The sequence below is a fragment of the Sinohyriopsis cumingii genome, unplaced genomic scaffold (genome assembly GCF_028554795.1).
Source record: "Sinohyriopsis cumingii isolate HCF-2022 unplaced genomic scaffold, ASM2855479v2 utg000356l, whole genome shotgun sequence".
Lineage (NCBI taxonomy): Eukaryota > Metazoa > Mollusca > Bivalvia > Unionida > Unionidae > Sinohyriopsis > Sinohyriopsis cumingii.
The window spans coordinates 276,139-296,963 of record NW_028315891.1 but is presented as its reverse complement, the minus strand read 5'-3'; the positions used below and the strand labels follow the sequence as shown (position 1 = coordinate 296,963).

Genomic DNA, 20,825 nt, shown 5'->3' with positions numbered 1-20,825 from the left:
GCAGGGACAGTGGTCCAAAAAAAGCCGGTACGGTCAGTACGGTTAAGACATTCATTGCCGGTAAGATCTTTCATGTATGTAGGGGTCGGTACAGGACCGGTAACAGTTAAAATCTACTTACACCACTGGGTAGGGAATTGTTTACCTAATACCACATATAAAGAAATTTCATATAAAAAACAGTCACACGATACGTGAAAGTACCATAGAAGTATGCCAATATTCTCTTAATAGTGCTTGTTGTAAATAATTAATCACGATTTCATCACAACTTTACCGTACAATTGCTGCTCTTTCAGAAGTATTTAGGAACTGTAGATTGGAGCCTAAGGGGTTAGGGGTGTGAGGAAATTGAAACAAATATTTTGAACATCACGCTTTCAATTATTTCGAAAAAAAATATTCTTGCTCTGATTTATAGTAACTCCTCGAAAATTAAAATAAAATATAAAGTAAATATTATCTTTATTATATTAGCTGAAAAAATGTAATAGATTGAGGTTAAAGAAAAAATAATTCGGCTCGAAAGAAAATCCAAGTCACCGTCGAGAAAAAAAAAAGTGCTCCGACTCTTTTAGGTCTTCGGGTTGTGGTTGGGAAATGCCTACGAGTAATCGCAAAACATGCTTAGAAACCGGGTAGTTCAAATATTACACATCCGGAACAACCTGCTGGAATCTGTAGTAAATACATCTTCAGAAAACGCCTTTAAAAGCAGGCATAATAAACCCCGGCATAATTTTAACATCGAAGTTACAAACAAACCTGCCAACCGGAAACATACCAGACTGTGTAAACGTAACCTAATGTACTGAAGCTATAGACAGTGTACTCAACAGAAAATCATCGAACATTAGAGCAATCGGTACGCAGGTAGCTTTCAATAGTCTGGTTCCTAGACTGGTATGCTCTCTGCGTTTAAGGCAGGGAATGTAGAAAGCAAGAAAGAACTAAGACGTACCAATACCTCGTTACGGTCCGATCTAAATAAAAATACAAAATAAAGCTGGTTTACGTTTAATCAGGTGGTGTTTCCACAATTCACTGAGCCTATCTTTAAAAACATGTAGGAAACTGTTAGTGTCACGTGCTAAATAAATCAGCTGGAAAGCTATTTTCATACATCGTTGACTAAAAGTATTTTGTCTCACGCTCAATGTTTTGTGTTCTTATTGCCGATACACTTGCAACCTTCCACTCATAACAGAACGCTTTGAAGAGACTTTTTCAAAATGAATGACAATGGGTAACTGATGTTCTTCTGGAACTTTTGTATATATGCTATCAGGTTCCATAGTTTAATCCATTTTAATTGCATCCATAGGGGCTCCGAATGACATAGTGGCTAAAGCACTCGCTTTTACAGTTCACTGCCATCTTATCTCTGTCTGAGGGATTCGAGTCTCGGCCAATGTGGGTATGTGCGAAAGTTTGTCTGGTGCTTCCCATGGGTCGGTGATTCATCCAGGGGTTTTCCCTGGGTTCTTAATCAACCCGTTATACCAATCCTATGTAGGACAGTGGAGATCTGATTTTAACCAGATTGCCAGTTATACTGAGTAGCCAAAGTGTGCTGAAATGCGGCGTTAACCCCAAAAATTGTATGTCACTGCTTATGACCTACATATGGAGTTGTTTTACATACCGACGTACTAATTTTTTAACGATATCATGAAAACATTTCCAGATTCATAAACGTCTTTCCCTTTCAATATATGTCACAGGTTAACTTTCTCCTTCTTTTTTCTCTTGTATTCTCTTTAATTTCCTTCCTCAAAATTATTTATATTGCCCTTAATATTCCAGTAATCTATGTAACACAAATAATAAGATGTCAGAATTACATGGTCACTTGTACTCAATGATGGCTGATATTCGAAAATATTAGCATGCTCCAATATAAAATTATCCTAATACATTTTAAAAACTAAATAAGCAGGATTTTCCATACCAGAACAATTTTGTCAAGTCCCAAGTAATTTCTTTCGAAGTCAAAATCACCCATATTTAAAACATGTGATCTGAGATAGTATATCTTGACAATGACATTGCTACCAAATGGGTGGGTGAGATGGCTTTCAAAACTCTATCAGGAGCAGGATCTATTTTTGTCATACATGCAACGATAAGTACCTTTCATAGTCTGCATAGGGTGTATATTCTTTTCTACCAACACGCCATTACATATAGAAATGTACTATGATATTTTCCCCATGCAAACGCAGTTTCATGTATAAATGGGAATATAATGTCTTTCCATACAAACACACAATCACAACTACAAAGACGGTCAGATATTACATTTTTTAAATTTCATTAAAACACAGAATCACACATACAAATAGGGGTGTGTGATGATATTTTCATGCTAGTTATTCTCTCTCTCTCTCTCTCTCACACACACACACACACACAGTTAAGTATTTATGATGTTCAAGTCATTCTTCGTTCTGAGTAAGAGAAAATATGTACGTTTCATACAGCGTGTTTCGTCACACGTGTTATCAATCCTCTTTATGAACTACAGTTATCCGTTCGTTTCTCCTTGATAGCATTGTTATTACTACCTAAAATTGCATAAATATGCAAGATATGTGACTTGCTTATCGTTGCTGGCGTAATAATTGTTGGTTTGTTTATTCACAATCGGAACATTGTCCGCCTGTTCTGTCGCAACAGTCGGTGAATCACCAAATCATGAAAACCCATCAGTCATGTGCTCCGACAGCTACATCCGACGTTATTTGTCGTATTGACGGAAACAGCAGAGATATCCCGTAATGTATCCTACAGTATAAAGACTATACATTATTTATTGTATACCCATCCATACGCATGCCCACACCCATTTACAAATTTTTTTTTATAATCGCTATTTCCGAATTAGAACGGAAACGTCTTAAAAGAAATAACATTTAAACGAAGAATATGTTACAAAACTTTGAGAAACTCTCCCTGAATACGTCTTAGATTTTGCATACTGTTACGACTTGTGGACGAGAATTTATGAATGCGATCTTAGCAGTGAATGAACTGGTAAGTACATTACAGTATCACAACTGTCGCTCGAGTTGGTTTATATTAACACCCGGTTGTGTCGCTAAATGGGGTGAGAGGAATTTCAGGCCATGAACTGGAGGCTCAGAATTTTGTGCCAGGACTGGTCTTTTGTGTTTTATTTGAGATTTATTCAAACATAAGAGAGTTTGTTTAAAAACTCGTGGAATGTAGTTCCCCGTAATATATGCTCCCATTAGAACCACACTCGAACCACTTTCTGATATGTTAGAGATTTCGAATTTGTTGTGAATAGTTTGCTCCAACTGTTTATGTAAATGCTTACAGGCTTCAGTAAGTATGACAAATGGGGATGAAATTATATACGGTATTTGGATACAAGGTAATATGCCAATATATATGACATATGGGGATGAAATTATACTGTATTTGGATACAAGGAAATATGCCAATATATAAGACATATGGGGATGAATCTAAATACTGTATTTGGATACAAGGAAATATGCCAATATATATGACATATGGGGATGAAATTATATACGGTATTTGGATACAAGGAAATACGCCAATATATATGACATATGGGGATGAAATTATATACGGTATTTGGATACAAGGAAATATGCCAATATATATGACATATGGGGATGAATCTACATACTGTATTTGGATACAAGGAAATATGCCAATATATATGACATATGGGGATGAATCTACATACTGTATTTGGATACAAGGAAATATGCCAATATATATGACATAAGGGGATGAAATTATATACGGTATTTGGATACAAGGAAATATGCCAATATATATAACATATGGAGATGAATCTATATACTGTATTTGGATACAAGGAAATATGCCAATATATCTGACATATGGGGATGAATCTATATACTGTATTTGGATACAAGGAAATATGCCAATATATATGACATATGGGGATGAATCTATATACTATATTTGGATACAAGGAAATATGCCAATATATATGACATATGGGGATGAATCTATATACTGTATTTGGATACAAGGAAATATGCCAATATATATGACATATGGGGATGAATCTATATACTGTATTTGGATACAAGGAAATATGCCAATATATATGACATATGGGGATGAATCTATATACGGTATTTGGATACAAGGAAATATGCCAATATATATGACATATGGGGATGAATCTATATACTGTATTTGGATATGAAGAAATATGCCAATGCATTAATATTTGGGTACAGAATCAGACACTGAAGAAAACGTAGCAAATGTGACATGTTATGAGTGAGAGAATTAGTTATGTATCGACAGATCGTTGTAGTTAGAAAAAAATACAGTAATGCGTATAATTTCAGTTGGGTACAATGGGGGAAAAAAATAATCTTTACTCGAAAAAAAAGAGTTATATCTCTTTTTCGAGTAAGTTAATATATATTTAATGCTAGCATTGGTCATTTAGTTTTTGTGACCAAGTTCTCTACACGTTCTTTTGACAAATTCAACAGGATCCCACTCTCGCGACTGTTAAATTATACACTTCTTGATTGTACAATTTTATTTCTCACTGACTTGTCTAATAATTACTTTTTCGATTTACACAATCTTGTCAGTGAGTTTCTACTATGAACGTATAGATGAGTAGTTTGGTTTATAAATCTATATTTTCTTAAAAGCTGACATTTCTCATCTCTAGCATTATCATGCTCTTGATCCCACCGTGGGGGTTACAACCTCTGCGTTAAACTGGGAGCTTCGAGGGCTACATTTTCAGCACAAATTCACTTATATGGAGACGCAAACGGTTTTTAAACAATCCGTAAAGCGATCACATTTGTGCGTGCTGAATAAACTTCTGCTCAGAAGTTGGAGACACCCCATGTAGAAGATAAACAGACAAAACAGACACAAATACATACTGTATAACACTTAGTTTAAAACCCTACTAACTTCTTCTATATCTTAAAACCATACAGCTCCCGCACTGTATGGTTGACCACTATACAAAAATGTGGTTTCATTAAACAATTTTGGATCTTTCAATAAAGAATAATCAGATAAACTAAATAAATGAGGCCTAACTCGACCCAGGAGAAACACATAGAGAATAAAATAAGTGTGGACCTTGGATCGAGTGTAACCTACCTATCAACATCTTTAAAAACTATTACGAGGAACGACATATTTTATCACTCGAATAATACAATAGGATTTTTTTTTAATAACAAAATCTAAATAGTACACCGTTCCATCGTCAAAATTCGAAAACCATAAAACAAATTATAAGATAAAATATAATATATCATAACGGATCTTAAATCCAAATTAGGAAGAAATACAATTGGGAAAGATATTTGATTTATACTTGCTGTCTCAAACATACAGAAAATATAGCATACACACAATATAGCACCACTACATATAGCAAACACTGAGACCTAGGCGACCTATAGCAAAGGTCACAAAATTTCAAGGGAAGGAACTTCGAGCAAGGTAAGGGAAACCAGGCTCGGACGAACAACCCTTTAGATAACACTAAGGAAACATAAATACCCCATCAAAAATTCTAAAAACTACATTTTTGATATAAAATTTTGTTTTAAATAAAACATACAACACATCTGAGGGGGAAACACACAAACATAAAATGCTTTTATTTTTTTGGAAATGGGGGGGGGGCATCTGTCTGGTGCCCCCCCCCCCCCCAAAAAAAAACATGAAGTTGGAGAAACGTTTCTCTCATCGTCGCTAACGCTGTCATCAATGTCATTCATTACAGTCACAATACATTGAATGCTGATCTACGTTACTTTATTTGATTTATCAACACTGTTCATGCTACAATAATAGATCGGATAAGGTAGCACAAGCGACCATAAAGGGAAACAACTCTGTGGAGACTACAACATAATCCACTGTCTGCTGCCATTATTTGCAATGCATGTTGCATTTCCTACATGACTATCAAAAACATTGCATATTTCAACAAAAACAAACCTAACATGCAATCTGTGATTTAGAAAAATTATTGTCGTCATGCACGACGTCTGATACATTTAAAATATTTTCAACGTACCATAAGGTATAAGGTCAAGAAAATCTTTTATACTAGCAATTAAATCTCCCGCAAGAACCAAAGCTGGTTTTTCATATACATATTTGATTCATTTTGATGCTCAGTAAACGAATCAATTCTATTTTCTTTAGGATTGTCAAAAATTGGTGATCTCTCTGATGAAATGTATACAAATGTAAAAAGAAAAATATATATATTATATTACTCGGTAAATTAGAAGAAATATGCAATACAGCAAAATATTGCCTATCACTGTATATTCGTGATACTCTACCCTCTTTACTAAATTATCTTGACAAATATGGTTACATCTTCTTCAATACTACCGATATTTTTCTTTTGATGCACAAAGCTAAAAGATGTATATACCCCTAAGAGAACATATGAAAATCTTCGTCCGTCATAACCCATGTTTCGCAATAACCAACTATGATAAAACACATACAGTGAGTGATAAAAATTCAAAGCTGTATATTTTTAGTACTTCAGTGTTGCAACACAAGAAAGAAATACATTTATCACACAAAACATTGTCATTATTTATATTACATTGACCTTGACATACTCCCTAATAGTAGTAAAATGTGGAAATATGGCCTAATAAATGGCACTAGGGACCTAGAGCACATACTAAACTTTACCTCGCAGTTCTAAGAACCCTTTTTTTTATAAACACCGAGCCATTTAAAAGATCTTACTATTTTAAATTACAAATGAGCCAGAACTTTCCGCGTACTATTAAACGATAGGGTAATACTGGTACCGCAAAATAAATTCGAACTCCATTGTTCTAGGAATCTCTTGTCTAAACTCCCATCCATTAGAAACATTACACTATTTTAAAATGTACAAGTGGGCTGATTGATACAGAGATGATAAGTAACTGCAGATGCTACGAATACTGAACTTACCAGTGAGATTTTTATTTTATTTTATAATTTTTTTATATTTTTTTATTTTTTTGTTTGTTTGTTTGTTTGTTGCATGTTTCCTTTCCAAAGAACCCATCATTTCTTCATTTTTGCGTTCACAAAGTTATGTTTCAGGGCCTTTCTTTCTAATGTTGAGAGAGCATGTAGCCCGGTCGCTTTTTGCATAATTTATCAAATTTATTGCTTGATACATGTCAGTCGATATATGTGTTCATACCACCGTAACGACTGTCTTTCATTTTATCTTTCCCTGAATCGAACACTCGCTCTCTGCCGGGATAATAGTTAAATTTGGCTAAAACGGCACGATTTTTGTTTTTTATCGGCCTTTCTAAACAGTGAGCAAGGCCTTTGGTTATGTCGTATTGAGAAATACCATATCGTCACATGCTTGCTGTACAATTTGGCCTTTGGGTCATGGCCACGCGTTTTACACCAATGCTTTGATTGTGGACTCGGCGTGCAGACCCATGCCTATTTGTTGTGTATATCTGCTCGTCTAGTCACTCTAATCACTGAATCCACCCCCACCCCGTTTTGTACGGAATGACGCAGAATTTAAAGGAAAATGATGGTATGTAAGGAAAAATAATGCGATGTTAAAAACTTGAATGACCGAAAAATACAACAAAAACATTTCAAGAAGAAGAATTAATCTTGTTTCGAAATACGTTGCTCACAGCACTTGAAATAATTGATTTGTGATATTTACGGTACAGCTTGACTATCAGCTTGTAATAGAAATGCTCGATTTTTCTTTCTTCGTTAGCACGCAATATCTTCTAAATGAACATCACATATCGATGAGAAGAATATCAATGTATGGATCGATGCTAAAGAAAATGTTTATTTAGTGTTTTTATGGTTTAAAGAGAAAGTTACGAGGGAAAAAGTGAATTCATGTCGTTTTTTCCCTGACACAAACGTGCAACATTATGTTGTAATATTTATCTAAATATTGTTGATTTATATTTGATATTTTTATTCACCACTACAATGTTTACATCATTATCAATGTCTTAATCACTCGTGGCTTTTCTTCCCAACATGAAATCTCAGAAACGGATCGGACACTGCATACCAAGCAGTGTGAGGATTTTATATTTTACTTATGTGAAAACAAAATTTCTGAAGCATTGCACTGCATGTTCGCGTAAATGTTTTGTAACAACTAGCTTTGACCATATTTGTATTCCATCTGAACAAATAAACGCTATCTCTTTGTACTGATATTGTTCCTTTAATGTTAATTTTGTTATATATATATATATATATATATATATATATATATATATATATATATATATATATATATATATATATATATATATATATATATATATATATATATATATATATATGATTTCTCAACAACAAAAATTGCCTATATCACAATATAACTTAGCGCCAATATTTATTCTATGTAATATATTTCAAATTATTCACCGCTCCAACGTCAAGCAGTGTGAGCATTTTATATTTTACTTATGTGAAAACAATTCTTTTTATTACGTATGTGACTTTATTTCATGTCTGTTAGAAAGATATATGAAGCAAGTATTTCACTTATATAATTTTACATATGTGCCTGTGGTTGGAACATAGTCACAAAAAGTGGCAAAGATCCGCTACGCTCTCCCTTTTCCCTCGTGGCTGCCAGTAATATGTTCTCGTTTCTCATCAACAGGCATAAACCAGCTTAACCAATCACTGCGAACGCGTGTAAAATGTTCTTGTAATGTTGACTTAACATAACCTTTCATGATCTTTGAGCCAATCAACTTTCTCTCTCAGACACAGTCACTTATTGATCGATGAAAAGGACACTTTCACTGAGATCATCACATTGTGTTGTTGCTGACGTATTGTTGTTTACGCATATTCATAAAAAGAGGAAATCCGTTCACATCCAGCCAGGGGTAAGGAAAGGAGCGTGGCGGATTGTCTCCTGTGGCTTCGAACTATGGCTACAGATTAAAGAGATATATACATTTCCTTCACCAGATATCTCTGTCTTGCCATTGGTGCTAACTGGCACATGCCCCTACCTTTCAGTACCCGAACTGTAGACAATGATGTCCTTTATGTATTTACAAATATAATTTAAGTATATTTATATTTGTGAAAGACACGTGTCTTTCTTATATGATTTATTTTGAGTGTGCTAGTTAAAACCTACAAATGCAACGAAAGTTAAACCTTTAAATTGATCGAAAATTGTGTTCATTAGCAGGCAGCGGCGCCAGCAGAATTATTTTGAGGGGTGGGGAGAAACATGTACTGCTGAGTTATTAAGTTTTACGGATGTAGGCTAGATCATGTTAAAAAGTGAGAGGGGGGGGTGGAGCTTGCCCTTAAGTGCGGCCGTCCATGTTCATTAATGATGGGCTAAAATCTAGGACTAAAATTACAATGTGATTAGCTTCCAGGTCCTTCTTAACATTTACGTCTAACTCCTTATTACCCGTGGAAGTAGTTTCCGAAGTTGAAATTTGGTGTAGTGATAGAGTGGATTTTATTTGTTTGTTTGTTTTGATGTTTTCCCTATGTTTTCCTCCTCAGCTTTATTCAGCAAATTTTAATTACTTTAAATCGCATTAACTAATGTTACATTTTTCCGTACATCTTGGCATGTATTTAACAATCTGTGCTTAAAATCATTTATTTTCATATGTAGCCTATCATGCACTGAGAAAAGGGCCAAATAACAACAAATGTACCAGGTTAATTCACAATTTTTGTACAAATATGTAAATCTTTTTGACGTGCGATCTTTTTTTGTACATATGTTAAGTTTAAAATGTGTCACAAATTGGATCATTGCTAAAACGCATTGTAATTTGATACTATAATCATATCAGTTGCCAAAGTCTTGTATGAAGATTGCAAGGTTGATTGCCGATTATTCTGTTGGTTACCGACATCACTAGGTGCAGTTTACTGAACTGAACAATACTGCTCAACATTAAGTTTTGCTTATGATAGGCTTGACTTCGAAAAAATTATTTTTTTCTGCATGTCACTGGTCGTATGTTCCTAAACACATGCATTATGCAAACCTCAAACCATGATGTTTAGGGATTTTCAAATTGTCCACATACATCATTATAATCGTGTGTGCATATCTAATTATATATTGTCATATATTAATTTCTGGCCATAAAATGTGCGGGGTCCAAGGCAGCATGCGGGGCCTGATTAATTTTAGGAGAAGGGTAAACTATGCGCTAATGTGCTTAACCGCATTACATTTAGTAGTATTATTTTGAGCAGTATAGATCAAGGACTTTTGTCCGCTTATAACTGGTATATACAGGATAAGACTGGTGATCCAGGCCATTTACCGGGGATATTTCACCTCGTATGAACTCGCTTGGCGAAGAAATAATGGTGACACAAGGTATGTATTCAATTAAAAATTGGTGCTCCTGATTATTTTTAATAATATCAATATTTGTACACATTTCTTACATTTCTGCTAATCTGTGCTTAAGTTGATTTTGTAATATTTATATTCGGAAGAAACTTTTTTGGTAGTTTTCATACTTTTGTTTAAATAGTTCAAAAAGGGGTCGTAAAGTTAAGATAAACCTAGCAAAGACTACACGACTGGGACCTACGCAACTGTTTTGTGCTTACTACTATTGAAGGAGAATAAACTAATATATAAGTTATATATGACTTTGCGAAACTGTTAACATTTTGTTCTAAATCTTGACATAGTCATAGCTGATGACCCGGACGTCGACAACGGAAACCTCAGTGTATGCCTATAAATCAGCTAACTTTTCACAATTGATGTCTTTTATCAACGTAAACAAACCTGACTTTATGTATCTCTAATTTGAACTTCTCGTAATTACATAGAAAATAAAACCAACAGGCAGCTTTTAAGTTATATGGAAACTAGTTGTACATATTGTTCAAGAATATCCTATTATATACACATTACTTTTTGTCTTCGCTTTCTCTGTATTTCTGGTTGTTTTACAAAGATGAAAATTGTATACAGGTGGTTGCTCTAGCAGGTTTGTTGGTTTATGATATGCTAATAATGTGAAATTAATGGCGCAAAACATTTACATGTTTACAGTATGGTTGGGGCGGGCAGCTGTGTCGTGTTTAAACATATTTATTTCTTTATTGCGATGTTTGCACTGTAATTATATTACGTTTCTATAAGAGCATAGTGAACATTGAATCAACGTATGAATGTAAAACCCTGTATATATTGTATTTTGTTTTTGCATTATTATTTTGTTATCTATAGTTTCAGTAAATAAATTAAGTAATAAGAACGACAAAAGCTTAGAGGAGCGAGTATTCGTTGGCAAGCTCGTTTGATAACGTAATTTAACATGTCCTTGCAGACTTGTAATTTTATTTTTATTTTTTATTTACAGTGTACGAAACAACATCCATATCCTCGTGGCTACTGTCCCAGGAAATCGCATGCTCAAAGAAAGTTAATAACATAAAATAACGTGAAAATATAATAAATGAGTAATCTTAACAATTTATTTTGTCCATCACTGCAAATGCAGTCACATAGATCCATCAGTCGGTTTTGTGCAACTTGGTTATTGAGTGTGCACCTATTCACTCAGTTTATGACGGAACTTTTCATGTTTACAAGGCATTTTGGCAACGACATGAAGGTTTTTGAATATTTTTGAAAAGTGAGACTGATTATATTTTGCAAAAAGTTCTGTCCTAAGTTAACATACATGATCAGTACTGGAGTTAGTAGTAACCTAAACAGAGGAACGCAGAAATGTCTTATAGGGTTTTTAACTTGAATGTATCAAAATATTTTAGTATTTTTTTTATCCCTTTCTATGGATAGCGTGTCATGCACGGGAAGAAAAGGTTGATTTAGAATCCTGACATCGGGAAACCCTGGTTTTACTCTGCTTGCCTCCCTTGGTACGATATACTATCTTCGTGTCTTGAGGTGTCGTAAAACACACACATGCACACACATTTAGTCTTCAGTCTTAAAGTAACAGAAACCTGCAGCTGCCATACTTCATTTCTGCCTGAAGGTAAAAGTTGTTCAGATATGATGTAGAAAAAACACTCTATTTGAAAAAAGCATGATACAAGTAATTTCAGTTTGGTTACTGCTGATCTGAACGAACTCTTGCTAGGATTTTAGAAGAGAAATTTCAGTCTGAATGTAAAACAAACCCCCAAAACGAGTATTGGATAATATAATTTTTTATGCTTTCTCCCATCTACATTATGCATCTTAGTTTTAGTCCTAAATTTTAAGACTTTTCTATAAAATCTTGAATAAATCGCACCATCTCGGAGTAAATTGAGTGGAGTAGGAAGTTTTCAACGAATGTACAATTTGAAATTAAGTTTTGAATTGTGTTTGTTATTTTGACTGACTAATTTACTTAAAGAACTATACGTTGAGCAGCATTGATGGCTCTATGTCATCGTAAATTTCGACACTTTTAACGTGTTTTCTCGTTTGAACGGTTTCATGTTGGGGGAAAGAAATATACTGTTTCGAGGATGTCCAACGATCAGGCTATACATCCTTCCAAAGATTCACGTGATTAAGATAATTAAACGTTCAGATATGATGTGCAACGCAGTTTCACACTGAGCTTGGCCTATGATGCCATTTGATTCATTCATTCTGCTGATCTGAACAAGCCAAGCAATGTCCTGATTTTGGTCTTAAAAAAAGGGTCGTTGCTGTGAGCTCTCAGGCTAAAGTTCACAAGCAGTTTTATGCACTAGTTTTACAATTCCCATAATTCTTCGAGCTCTCTTTAATAGCGTCATAGTAATTATGCCTCCACTTTGGTCATTACATGTGTGTTAGCCGTATGACTTCAAATGAGTCGCAGTAGCTCAGTTGGAAAAGCGTCCGTCTCGTAATCCAAGAGTCGCGGGTTTGATATCCGCCCAGGCCAAGCACGGGTTGGATGCCTGTGTGACATTTGGAAAGGCGGTTAGCTCCCATTTCCCTGGTATAATAGCCAGTAATGTTTAAAAAGTGCTACTAAAACCAATAAACCAACAATAAAAATCAAACGAACACAGCAGCAAGTTTGAATTGTAATTATTTCTAACTTTTGCAAGTACCTAAATATCACTACAATCATTGCTGATAAGTATAACATTCAATGAACTGTCACAAGAACAATCGGCTTTTTTTTTCTTAGTTTCCAAAATTCACCTAAAATTTACAAAGTTCAAAACGTTCACTATAATGTTCAAATTGACCTCTTAAATGTAGCTGTAAGGCTGAGATTATTCACAGGGAACACGAGTGACCAGTGGTTTGGATACATGCTCAGTATGGTGCAAAGATATTTGTGCAAGTGCTGTCATATATGCGGGGGGGGGGGGGGGTTGATTCGAAAACATCTTTGAAAAAAATATGGACTTTGTCATTAGCTCTAAACACTTAAAATAGGCACTTGTTCAGAAATGATGTGAAATTAAACAAACTGAAACTATAGTGTAGTCATATAATTAAAGTTTTGGACTACTGATCTGAACAGGCCTATCAACCTAACATGATGGTTTGTAGTGTTGGAACTCAACAAAATTTTCAGTCTTTTCATTTAACCTATATGACTTGGGTTCAGTTGATGAATAATCGATAACTTGTTGTGATTCAAGTCGTCAACATTGGGAATGGCACGAAACTGGGTTTCAACCAAAATCCATCTTTTAATCGTTCTCGATTAATAGCCAATGATTGATGGGCTGGATGAATTGGAATCGGACTAGTATTTTTCATTTGTATAGTGCTGTTTTGCAGTGGTTATTATCATTTTTTTTTATAAATCATGTCTTCATTTTACCAGTTGATTATAAATATGTCTTAGTTCATCAAATGTACCCTATACAATTTACTGCTGGGGTCCCGAGTGGCCGAGTGGTCTAAAGCGCTCACCGTTACGGATCACTGCCATCTCACCTCTGTCTGCGTGAGTTCGAGTCTCGGGTTGGTGGTTATGTGAGAAAGCTTGCCAGTAGCTTCTCGTGGGTCGGTGGTTCTTTCCGGGGTTTTCCCGGGTTCTTCCTCTACCATTTATACTGGCCGCCATGTATAGCCTATTGTGTGTTGAAAAATTGCGTTAAACCCTACAATAACAACAACAACAACAACAACAACAATTTACTGCTGCTTTAACCGGGTATCTTTGTTTAAAGAATGGCCATTGGTTGAGATTTTTGGTAAGAACTATCCACTCAGTCGGCTTCCGCGTAAGTCGAGCGGATAATATGTATAGCTGCAATCCTTCTTCCTAGGTTTGGGTATACGTAACGGGACTCTTAATTGTACATTCTTGATTCAGTTGTTTGCGTCTTGCTCATGACCATGTAGATTTATAACCCAGTATTTTCATGCTGTTGGGATCATAAAACAAGGGGAGGGGATAGTAGATGTAAATTGCCAGTTCTATGACTTATTGTGGGAGTCTTTTGTGTGTATGTGATTGTTTTTTCCCCCACATTTTGAGGCTACTTCATGGTGTTTGTCGTTTGTTTTCTTTGTTCCTTTTTTGAGGCTATACAGTGGGGGGTGGGTTTCGCTTTTGTAGTTTTGTAATACTATACTGACTTCAAAATATATTTATAGCGTTTAGAGCCTCAGGATTGAATGTGATTTTAAGACATGCTCCTTTTGTTGTTTTCAAACTTTAGCTTAATAAATGTTTAAATATCTACAATGTATTTATTACTTGGCAAATATTGTACAATGTTTAAATACTATGCCATTGATAGGGCATCTCACATGTTTAGTCAGTTAATCATTATAGGAAACATTTCCGTCTAACAATAAATATTATAACGGAGCAGACCGGGTATATGAGGCCACTTACTAACACGCCTAATTAGTCCACTGTTATGTACGCCTAACTGTGAGACAGATGAACGCGGTTCGATTCCCGACAGCAACACTTAGAATTCCTCTCCCCTCAGTATCTTAATGGAATGCTGCTATTGTCATATAAAGTTATGCTGTTTCCGACTTAGCGAAGTGAGTTTTCCTAAGCATCACACTACAGCAACAGACAATCAGAACGCGGCGAATCACTCCATTTATAATATCCAGTACAATAATAAACTATAATTTTTTTTAAAAAAATTGATAGTTTACATATCGTGAACTAGGAAGTGTATACGTGGGTAAAAATTGCTGCTCTTTTATCCCGAATACTCGTGCATGACGCTTTTCACAGAAACAGCAGTGTATTCTGTCTTCGCGGGGTTGGGGGTGGGTGTTGTATTGTACAAGTACTACACTCATCTTCATAAAGTGGTCACTGTGACTCATATTAAACGCCTTGAATACTGGTTAAATTTTGCGTTTTAAGTTTATTTCTCGATAAATATTCATACTAAAATCATTAAACTAGATGATTATGCATCTATATTATTGCCACATCCAAAGATGTGACGTAATTTCAAATTATATGGCCAAGATTAAATTTTTGAATTTGGTCCGTAACCACGTGTCTTGCATGCTATTTTTATGCTATCCTAGCTAGAAGCACATTTAATAACGGCAGAATTTTACGGGCGGGGCGGGGGAGAAGATAATATACTGGATAATAACGGTTTCAGTGCGTACCCAGAAGTATTTACTGTTTAATATTGCGCGCTGTATTACTTTGGAAAGGTAAATGTAAGGGACCAACAATTTAATGAAAATAATATTCTTGATATGATTTATAGAATTTTAAAAAATACTTAATTAGCTCCATTATATTAGTTGAATAAATAAACTATCTTCAGGTAAAAGAAAGAAATTATAATGGTTTCGAAAGACCATCCCCTCATAAAAAAATTGAAAGGTCAGTATCTAAAACAAATACGTGTACAAAAAAAAAAAAAAACTGATAAGTACGCACTCCCTGTGTTAGTCCTTACCATAAGTGACTTAGCCTAGAGGCTTAAATTTGGGACGGAGGTGTTATTTTTGTGGTTTGTAGTTTTGAGGGTTCACGGTAATTTTCAGCAAATGATAGACTATACATGGTGACCAGAATCTCTGGTGGAGGAATAACTTGGAAAACCTTGCGAAGAACCACCGACTGACTGGAAGCTGTTTTCAAACTTTCTCACGACGTTGGCAGAGCCGACACTCGAACCCACGCCGACAGAGGTACGACCTTAGTGATCTGTAAAGGTTAGCGCCTTAGACCACTAGGCCACCCGGGGCCCATTTCAGTTGGTACAAGTAAACTAGAAATGTTACGAACAATCGTTGTCTAACATATTATTGATAGCTAATTCCAAATGTAAAGTTTTAAGTGGCAAAATGATTAAAAATTGTTCAGATATGATGCGAAAACATTCTGATGTTACCATGATACTTTTAAAGTTCTTTCCTGATCTGAACAAATCGAACCAGATTCTTGCAGGTCAAAGTTTATTTCTACTAAAGAAGACATACACCGTAGCATCCAAAGTTGTCCTCAACCATTTGGTGCGTAATGCTTTTACGATCCCAGAATTTTAAATTGATCCTACCATCATGCTTTATATTCGCTCAAATCTGTGATAAAGACAGCCCCCACACCTTTCTAATTTTATAAAAGTATACATTTTTACCTTCATTGTTGTTTTTTTTTTATTGCATCTGCAGTTGAGAGAGCTTCAGGTACTTTAGGTCAAGTCGATGAGTTATACTTTGTGTTTTTGTATTGGGGATTTTCTTTTTAAAGAATTCATCGCTTTGACATTTTATCACTTTCGTAATATTTACACAAAACATAGTGTTTTCACTTTTGGGTTCTAATGATTAGTATTGAGACTCATTCTGCATGGTTTGGTGTTCTACGGCACTGCAAGACAAGTAGGTTAGTGCCTAAATAAAGAATCACTATATCACTAATATTTGGTTATTTTCTGTATAGCCCTCTAGTGTAGGGATACAACAACACTGAAGATCACAGTTAAAAAATGTCAGACTGGAGTACCGCTAACAAATTATCCGCTAGGACTGTACAGGGACATAAATATTACATGATATGCAGGAATGCGTGGCGTACGGATAAAGATATGAATAAGTTCGTGGTTTGAAACTCGGCAGAGGTGAACATCTTTTCTTTTTCTTATATTAATATAGCCTGAAAATTGTGTACTGGAAAAATCAGTAAAGAAGAAAGGTTTTCCACGTTACCCATTTTGTCCAAAATGCTAATGAAACGATTGCATTTAGGAGGTACATCTGCACAATAAACTCAATAAACTATGACGTAAACACAAGCTGGTACATCTGATACACAGACAAACACACACATACTGATAGGTAAATATCATATTTCAGCGATTATTTGGAGCTACATAGGTTCATCAAAAAAGGAAAAGAAATAACATTTTAAAGGACCTAACGGTTAATAGTTCGTTTAAGGTGCAATGGGCATTCAATGGAACTGGCCAAATATGTAAGCGATTAAAAATGTACATAGACATGAACATTTTGCGTCAAGGCGCCCAAATATTGAGAAACGACATTTTAATAATAATGAGACTTTATTTAGTAATTTAGGCCAACAAAATATAATATTACAAAATACCAGTAAATATAATGTGCGCCATGGTTTAAAGAAGTTAAATATGGTGTTCATCATAAGTATAGATACATAATCAGCCATATGAAAGAGTGGACAGCTATGAACGATTCAATAAAAATGCTATACCATCCAAAGAAGTTTTACTGATTAAGGTGGATTATTTCCTTTGGTGGCAATCGATGTCCAGAGGATGAACGACCTCTGTGTTATAGCATGGATCGAGTGAATATTAAAATATAAAACTAATGGATGGAAAAATTGGACGTTGGAGAAGGGATACAGAAAAGAAGAATACGACCCCACCCCACCCCCGTATCCAAAATTTAACAATTTAATTAATTAGGTAAAATAAAATTGTACAAACCAATTGTAGGATTAACCTCCACCAGAAAAATAACTAATTAACTCAAAGTTCTATAAAGCAATTGGCAGTTGCGTTTACATAGATACGGCGAATTTCATCACGAAATCGAGTTAGCGTTTCAGCTTTAATTGTCCGGTATGTCCCTCTCTAGGATCAATATATCTTATCGGTTGGGGTAGATTTTTCACAGGAACACTATTGTTCCCTCTGGCTTCGTGCTTCACCACAGTTAGTGGCTCCTCTCTGTGTGTCATCAAGACTACTGAACTGGTCGTTCACTCTTCGTTCGGCTGTGTAAGATAATTTCCTTTCAAATAAAAAAATAAATGCGTCATAATCCTTTGATCGTATCTCACACCCTGAACGGAGTATACATTTCCTCATCGACTCAGAATTAGCCGTATCTCATTTCACAGCAGACACTCACTGCTGAATGGTCGCAGGTCATAACCTTGCATTCAATATTATAGTGTTGTACTTACACACTCGATTTCTCTCTTTCCACAGACAATTAACATAGTATGTGAAAATTAATGTATTCATCCAAAAAAACTAGTTATCGTTACTAATTGATCGATAGCATAGTTTGCTCTCGATTAATGACAATTAAATCCATGCAGTGTGAACTTTTAATCCCTATCTTGACTAATGTCGGACACATGAACAAATGCGTATTACAATAAATAGCCGTATAGCCCACACTGCGGCGCCAATGTTAAATACAACCGATTCACAAGTTCACATCTTAGTTAAACAAACAGATCAAACAAAATTCATTTCTTAAACTATCAACTGCTAACTAACAATTCATCGGAAAAAGCATCAAACAAACCTAATAATAATCAATTCTTAGCATACATGATTCATAAATCATTTGAGACAAATGCATTCAAACAATTATCTTAAGACTCGCATCAAAGAAAAGTATGAAATTAAGACAGTTTCTTGCTTTGAAGTTCGCTGTCATTTCCCTTTAACAGAACCCACTCCTTACACTTTGGTTAAGTATCTCTCATAGACTATCAATTATACGTCTCTTTTGACAATATTTACGATGATCTTTCGCCCTAACCCCCGCCCCCTGGAGTTAAGAACTTTTGCCTCGCTCAGAAACTTTGCTGAGTAAATCGTTTATAAAATACAAGACTTGGCATGGAAAACACCCCCAAAGCCTTTAGCTTACCCATTCAGAATTCAGGACTATCTAACCACCATTATTAACACACGCTTTACATAGTTGGAACATTTTTCATTTTCCCGCTTCGACTAATATACCGAACTCTTCAAAGTTTCAGCTTAAGGCAAATATTTCTGCAAGCACAAACGCTGTTTCTGCAGTACTTCAATCCTTGGCATTTCGATAAACAAAACCCATCCTTCACCCTTTTTTCAGTTTCGCCTGACAAAGTAACTGGTATATGATTTAATCTAATTTTTAAAAAAAATTTATTAATGGTTGTAAATTGTACAGATTATCTTTAGTTAGATTTTGTATACATTACTAGGGTCTGTTTTAGGAATATTAAGAGCATACAATTACATAGGATGTATAAATAGATGTTTACGTATTTGTTGACAGTTACTAATTATAATCTTAATAAGATTTGACGACGACTTTGGAGTAATTTTTGATTGGCCGGTGGGGTTTGGACGCTTCTAGAAGAATTAAGTAATCTCCCATTAGATGGGCTAGGTCACATGAATAAGCAATTTTCGACATAAATTGAGGATTAAGATCTGTCACGTTGGGTATATTGTGCAATGTAGTCGTAATAAAAGATGTAGATAAGGGCAGAACTGACCAATCAGATTCATTCCTATTTTGAGTCATTCTTATTTCTTGTGATGCTGTTTTAATTCTGCAGACGTGTTTTATGTTGTAAATATTATTAGAGAGGAAAGATATTTGTTTAGATTGTTGAATGGAAAGAGAAAGTGTTCATTATTTGGACTATAATATTAATTTTGGAACTATTGTGAATTATTAAAAGGAGTTCTGGACGACGCCATTTTGACAACGTTATGATTCATCTCCGGTTTTGAAATTTGTGCGGAACGTTTCATTCATTTGGGCTTTTATAGAACTTTATCTGGATAATTTTGGATTCACTTCATAATAGTTTAAACTCTTCTCATATTTCCATTTATAACTTTGATAATTAAATTATTTGTTACGTTTTTCAAAACTGGTTGGTTTTGCTTATTTCTGTTACTTAGTTTGTGACCATAGTGTCGTAACAGTACGTTCAATATGTCTCACAACATTTTAATCTTGAAATACTTTGAGATCTCTACGACTATTTGACGCTAAGCAGCATTTTAGTACGGTAGTGATGTTGGTATTAAAATTATAAACTAGTCTTTGCTCACTGTTATAGTGCAACTTTGAACAAACTGTGATACAATATCGATGTTTGGACTACGAGATAGAACTAGACTGATACAATATCGATGTTTGGACTACGAGATGGAACTAGACTGATACAATATCGATGTTTGGACTACGAGATGGAACTAGACTGATACAATATCGATGTTTGGACTACGAGATGGAACTAGACTGATACAATATCGATGTTTGGACTACGAGATGGAACTAGACTGATACAATATCGATGTTTGGACTACGAGATGGAACTAGACTGATGCTGCATCTATAGGCAGATGGATATCGTGAATAATCCTAAAAACAAATGAAGATAAAAAGTTTTTAAAAAAGTCCTGAAGGTCAACGTCATCGACTCTGTATCTATATCATTACCACGTCAATGTCATGAATCAATATATATCGGGGAAAAAACTCTTTCAAAGGACAATGGATGAACAAACTGGATGTCTGAATACAATTCTCTAGAAAAACCAGATGC

General features: G+C 34.9%; 1 long non-coding RNA gene across 1 annotated transcript; it reads left to right on the top strand.

Moving 5' to 3' along the window:
* The first annotated feature begins 10,321 nt into the window (after positions 1-10,321).
* On the top strand, positions 10,322-13,508 carry LOC149774281 (uncharacterized). Its single transcript, XR_016416894.1, has 2 exons — positions 10,322-10,435; positions 11,439-13,508. It is a non-coding gene; the product is annotated as an uncharacterized LOC149774281 (long non-coding RNA).
* Positions 13,509-20,825: the final 7,317 nt, after the last annotated feature.